This window comes from Silene latifolia, unplaced genomic scaffold (genome assembly GCF_048544455.1).
Source record: "Silene latifolia isolate original U9 population unplaced genomic scaffold, ASM4854445v1 chrun_scaffold_16, whole genome shotgun sequence".
Taxonomy (NCBI): domain Eukaryota; kingdom Viridiplantae; phylum Streptophyta; class Magnoliopsida; order Caryophyllales; family Caryophyllaceae; genus Silene; species Silene latifolia.
Genome location: NW_027413123.1, coordinates 3117899 through 3124334, shown reverse-complemented (window position 1 = coordinate 3124334; position 6436 = coordinate 3117899). Strand labels below are relative to the sequence as shown.

At 34.6% G+C, this 6436-nt stretch overlaps 1 non-coding gene across 1 annotated transcript; it reads right to left on the bottom strand.

The window, feature by feature from the left end:
- Nucleotides 1–1008: 1008 nt before the first annotated feature.
- Nucleotides 1009–1115, bottom strand: LOC141637398 (small nucleolar RNA R71). Its single transcript, XR_012541781.1, has one exon. It is a non-coding gene; the product is annotated as a small nucleolar RNA R71 (small nucleolar RNA).
- Between the last annotated feature and the right edge of the window lie 5321 nt (nt 1116–6436).

Here is a 6436-nt window from a genome sequence, read left to right as displayed (position 1 = left end):
TTTGTCAGGACCAAGTCAGCTTCCTTAATACCTAGTTTGTGAGTCGTCTTAAGGGGAATGACATTCACTGCGGACCCGTCATCCACAAGGACCATGGGCACATTCTTCTTGAGACATTGTACGGTAATGTACAGGGCAAGATTATGATTGGCTCTGAAGGGAGGGATATCCTCGTCAGAGAAGACAACCGGGTTGTTCAAGTCAGGGGCGTCCCTTGTCATGTGTGCCATTATTTCTTCAAGGGAGGAGGTGGAGGGCACAGTTATTTGCCCAAGGCCTGTACCAAAGCCTGTCGATGCTCAAAGGATGTCGCGATCAGTTGCCAAATTGAGATTTCGGCTTTTGCCTTCTGGAGCCGCATGAGGATCGAATGCTCGGGAGCGTTGGGTTGAGTGCCCCTGTCCGGGACGACTTGGTCGTTCGTTGTTGGAGCGACAGTTGAATTGTTCTGATTCTGATAGGGGCGTCCGAAGCCCGAGAGAACATTCCATAGCCTACTCAATTATTTCAAAGAGCTTGACGCATCTTCTAGTCCCGGAGGTTTGGGTCGCATTCGTACCAATTACCCAATCCGTGATGAGGAAGAAGGTTCTAGTTTATCATCTTTACCACCACCACCATCTCCAACTAAAAAGATGGTGAAACGTTTCGATCATTCCAAGCCCACCGCGGCTATGCTCCTGGCGGGTATCACTACTACCCAAATTACCGCCCCGGAGTTCGAGATCAAACCGGCTTTTATTAGCCTTGTGGAGAGGAAGAAATTTGGGGGAAGTCTTTTTTAGGATCCCAACTTGCATGTTCAAAATTTTTGTGACTATTGCCCCATGATTAGGCAAACGGGAGTCACTCAAGTCCAAATTAGGGAGATACTTTTCCCTTTCTCTTTGAAGGACAGAGCAAAACTATAGATTAGTAGCCTTGATCGCACCGCCATGGGAATCAAAAATTGGGAAACTTTGACTCTTGCTTTCTATCAAAAAAATTTTCCCACCAGAGAAAACTCAAACTTTGAGGAGGCAAATCACGGGATTCTATCAACAAGCACTTGAGAGCTTATATGAAGCTTGGGAAAGGTATAAGGAGTTGCAAAGGCAATGCTCACATCATGGGTTGGATGCTTGGTTCCTAGCTATAACATTCTACAATGGATGTTGTGCCGAGACCCGAAGAATTCTTGATTACGCCAACAATAGGCGGTTGGATCAAATTGACACCGATATTGCTCATGCCACGATTAAATCCATGGCGATTCATGATACCCAATATGTCAATTCCCGGAGTGCACTAATCAAAGGTAAAGAGGAAGTTTCCGACACTACCATTTTGAAAGCTCAAATCTTATTGCTGCAAGAAAAACTGGATGCTCAAAATGTGGCTTCCTCTCTTCAACAAGTCAATTTCATGTCCTCTACAAGCCATGTTGTTGTTTGGGAAGGATGCGAAGGTGCGGGTCATTGCAACGCTTTATGCCAAGCTACTATTTGGAGGTAAATGCTTTTCAAAGTTTTAGACAAAGTTCATTTCCACCGGGTACATTTTCAAATACTTATAACCCGAACACGAAATTTCACCCGAACGTGTCTTACAAAAGCCACAATTTGTTGAACCATCAACCACAACAAACTTTTGTGCCTCAACCACAACAACAACAAAATGTCTATGTTCCACCATAACAAAGGTACAATTACCCACCAAGTTATCAAAGTCAAAACTAACAATAAAGGCCACCACAACAAAATTTCCAACTAAACCAAGGACCACCACCCCAAAATGTCCAACAAAATAACCAAGGGGGAAACAAACTTAAAGCCTTGGTGATGCAAATGGTTAAGGGTCAAACCGAGTTGGTGGCTCAATATCAAAATAGTGATCAATCTCACAATGCCGCAATCAAAATGCTAGAGCAACAAATGGCTAAACTAGCCGCCTCTAGCTCTCAAAGGAAGACGGGTCAACTACCACCCCAAGGTGAGAAACCACATGAGACGGTTGACGCCATTCAATTGAGGAGTGATAAGAGTTATGATGAGCCATCCATGACTTTGGATGATAAGGTGGTAAGTAAAGAGACCAAGCTTGGGGAAGTGACAAAAAGAAGGCTAGTGAAGAGCCTCCTATTAAGATTCGTGTGCCATTTCGTCATCTCTTAGAAATGTTTAAGAAAAAGAGTAAGCTTGTTATCAAGGATGATGAGCCCCTAATGCCTAAAGAAATTGAAGAGGTGCTTGTTGAGAAGGAGGTTTCTCCTAATTCTAAGGAAGGTGATGGCGTTTCAAAGAAGGTGGATGATCATATTGTGATCGAGAAGGAGAAGGATATGGAGGATGCTCCTCCAAAGGAAGTTGTTGAAATACAAGTGCCATTTCCCCACTGCCTAGCCAAAAACAAGGAGAGTAAGTTCGGTAAGTGTTGGGAAATGTGTCCTCAACAATAGTGCGATCATATGATTTAAATATCATTATTAAATCTCATTTTAAAGAATACAATTGGGAAGTAATTTTGTTACTATCAACTGGTCAACATATATCGGTAATGATTGGCTGACTAGAGTTTGACATTACTGTCGTGTGCGGCGGTGGTGATCGATTGATCCCCTTAGGTCATACCTATAGGGAAATACTCTTAATTGATTATTTAATTAATCGTATACCGATATGAGTTAATTAAATTACTTAAAATTGACGGATGATTTTGTGAGTATAATTTACGTATCTTATTGTAAATATGATTAAATAAGACACGGTCTAAGTAATTGAATTATTTTATTACTTGGATGAAATTATTGTTTAAAGAAACAATTGAAACGGAATGAATAAATTATTATAAATACAGAATGTTGTAGTTTATAATTTGGAAACCTTTTTGGTACAAGTAATTGCGAATTACTAGTCGATTTTGTATATGACATATTTTATGAGTATGTTGATTTTTAATATGTTAAAAAAATACATTACAATTTCATATGTCAAGTAACATGTCACATATGTTACAATTGACAAATGACAAAATAAAATGGACCATCCATTTTATTTTGTATGTACCGAAATAATAAGGAGTTAGTGGAATAAAATTGTGTTAATTGTTTAGTGGTAGACACAATAATAAAAGCTAACTAGTAGGTTTGCATGCCTAGTCTCTTGTGAAGAGCAAAGATGAAAGCTATTGGGCAACCTACCCAAGGCCATAATTTCGGCCAAAACAAAAGAAAAGAAAGAGTTTTCTTTTTCCTAATCAATTCATTCATACAATATGATAATTTTCTAGTGTGAGAAAATTAATCCATACTCTCTAAATATTATGAAATCTAGAGAAATAAACACACAAATATTACCACCTCTTGACCGAAATTTCAAGAGTGAAAATACAATTTATATTGTATCAATTTTATTGTAAAACCATTATTATTACTAGATCTAAATAATATTGGTTTATTAAGATGTATTCCTTGGGTATATGCTTTTGGGAGGGATTCTACACTTGAATCCTTGTTCTTCCAATTGGAAAGCTCAAGAACAAAAGAAAAGGAGATTTCTTTTGTGCCCATTAGAACCGAAATCTACAATGTAAGGACTTGATTTCTCTTCTCTTATATTATTGTTTGCATGCATAAAATCCGTAATTAATTTTATGACAAATTAATTTTGACATATAAGAGTATGTTAGTTTGTATATGAATCTACATTTCCTTCAATCGGTATCAGAGCCATGGTTGTTTGCATGCAAATTGGTTAAAAGTTTTTCCGAGTTATATGAATAACAAAATAAAACTTGTAAAATTTGTGTTATTATGATATATCACGAAATAATTACATGCATGTTAATATTTCTGGTCCTAAAGTATTTTAGGATATTTTGGTTAATTTTTCGGATTTTTATTGTTCATATTTAATAATAATGACATTTAAATGTGATTTTATGAGTAAAAATGTCATTTTTGGTCGAAAATTAGCTATACTTCGAATTTTCACTTGGTTTTTGGATATGTTGTCACATATATTATTTTGAGATAACCTGTAATTTTTCATAATTTTTGCACTTGTTATGCTCGAAAAATGAATTTTTCATTATTAAATTCGGATTTAAGAGAAAAATAGGTTAATATGAGTTAAATTTCGAATCTGGTCATAGAAAATTAATATGTTGTCACATGCAATTTTACAAGATGTGTGTAAAATAATTGGCTATAAAGAAGTCTTTTAGCATGATTTATGAATTTTTGAAGAAAAATGGCATAAATAGTGACATTATTAATGAAAATTAATAAAATATAATCTATGACTTAGGAAAAACGTCTAATGTTGCATTTTATTATATTTTTCAGATCTAAAATTGAAAAGTTAATGAAAATAATTTTTCCATGTTTTTATGATTATTTTATTAAATATCGATAAACCGCAACATTGTTTTTCCGGAAAAATTTCGAAATTTTTAACCTAAGATTTTGAACATTATGAGTGTCATGGAATTTTTTCCAGAATGTTCATGAATTTAAATTTCAAATTTTGAATTTATTTGAAATTTTGTGATTTATTTGAAGTTTAATAGCTTATTTTTGTAATTTTGGTCCTTTTATGAACAATTTTGTAAACAAAAGTTAATTATGGTCAAATTACTAGTGGAGACTATATTTTGAGTCCTAAGAGGTTAGGGTAATTAACTTATGCATAAATATGAGTTTATGCATTTTTGTGATTATAAAATGTTGAAATCACGCAAATCCGTAAAAACCGAGTAATATATGATATTGGCTAATTAAAGGCGATTTAGCATAAAAATTGAGCATGTTCATACATATTATAATGCTGCATTTTTCCTTTATGATTGTCATAATTTTTATTTATGTAATTTTGAATTATGTAATTTACTTAGTATGGCCTTAGATTTTTAATTGGTATTTCCCGAAATGTATGGGAATATCGATTCGGTTGTAATTTTTATTGTGATCTCGTATCACCGTTTTGTAATATTTAATAGATTTATTTTATTTTAGTTACAAATGTATAATAGGAAATTATGTAATTTATTATGTAATTTTATTCATTCCGGAGTTCCAAAAGACGGATTTCTTCAAGAATGGCGATACATAAAGACGGTGTTACCTCGAGATGCGTGCCACAACCGAAGTTCAAGGGACCAATGGAGTTGGTTTCCGAATATGTAATAGATTAATAGTTTTTCTATTTTAGGAAAGGCCATACTAGGATTTATTTACTTTTATGCTTGCATTTTGTTTTATGTCACATGCATCGCTAAATCGCCATAACTAAACATGCATTGTCTTATTTTATCGAGTTTAACGACCGTGTCAATTAAAATTATCGTAGTTCACCGCTTTAGTTCACTTAAAACATGATAGATAATAAATTGACATGACCTCTCGCTAAAACAAACAATTGAGACATAGCCTTACCAAATAGTAGAAACCATGAAAACCTATTTCGCGAGGGAGTGCGCTCGGCTACCCCGGGGTACAAACCTTGTTACGTAGGAGAAGTGGGTGATGAATGTTAATCCACCGAATTCATGTTGATAAGGGATGTATCGGCTACCCCGTGCCCAAGTTGATGTGGGTTTGGATAATGGACACATTTATTCGAAATTTGGATTGAACTCAACAAAAGTAATTGATAAGGGTTTCATCGGCTACCCGTGCCCTTGTTGATGTGTTTTGGGCTATAGATAAACATTAGAGTAATTTTATCGACCAAGAGTTCTAAAAGTAGAATCGATTAAAAGGTTAATCCACCGAGTTATATTAATGAAGGTTGCATCGGCTACCCCGTGCCTAAGTTGATATGAATTTGGGTCTTGGAATCATTTATCATAGTTGGGTAGAGGTCACTATGTAAATGCTATACTTATTTACAAGTATTTATAAAACGATGAATGTTAAGTTTTCCATTATTCCGTTATAATATTGTTCTATTTCTTTACCACAATTCATATACGATATCATTTCGGTTTTTGATTCAAATCTCCATTAAAACATCGTAACTAAAGACAAAATTTGAATTTTTCCTTCTAAAAACCTCGTTTTATCCATTGGAAGGATCTCTTGTAGAGAGTATAGATAAAAGTTATTCATTATCAAACAGGTTTTGATTCTTGACTAACACATCTACTTACAATGGATTGTTTTTCATATACTTAAATGAATTAAGTACCTTGAAAAGATAAAATTGTTTTGGTGATTAGATTTTGAATTAAGTAATTGACCAAAATAACGCAACCACTTCGATGAAAGTTTTAAGACTAAAACGAACAAATGAAGAGTAATCTTCATGAATTCAATTTTGCTTCTCAAAGCAAAGACTCATTGAATTAAGTGGGAGCATTCTCTTAAACCGTTAAGATGAGGACGAGGTTCAAGAAGTAAGGATTATGATGGAATTGATACAAGGTAATATTAAAGGTAAAGTTGTTGAGAATGACG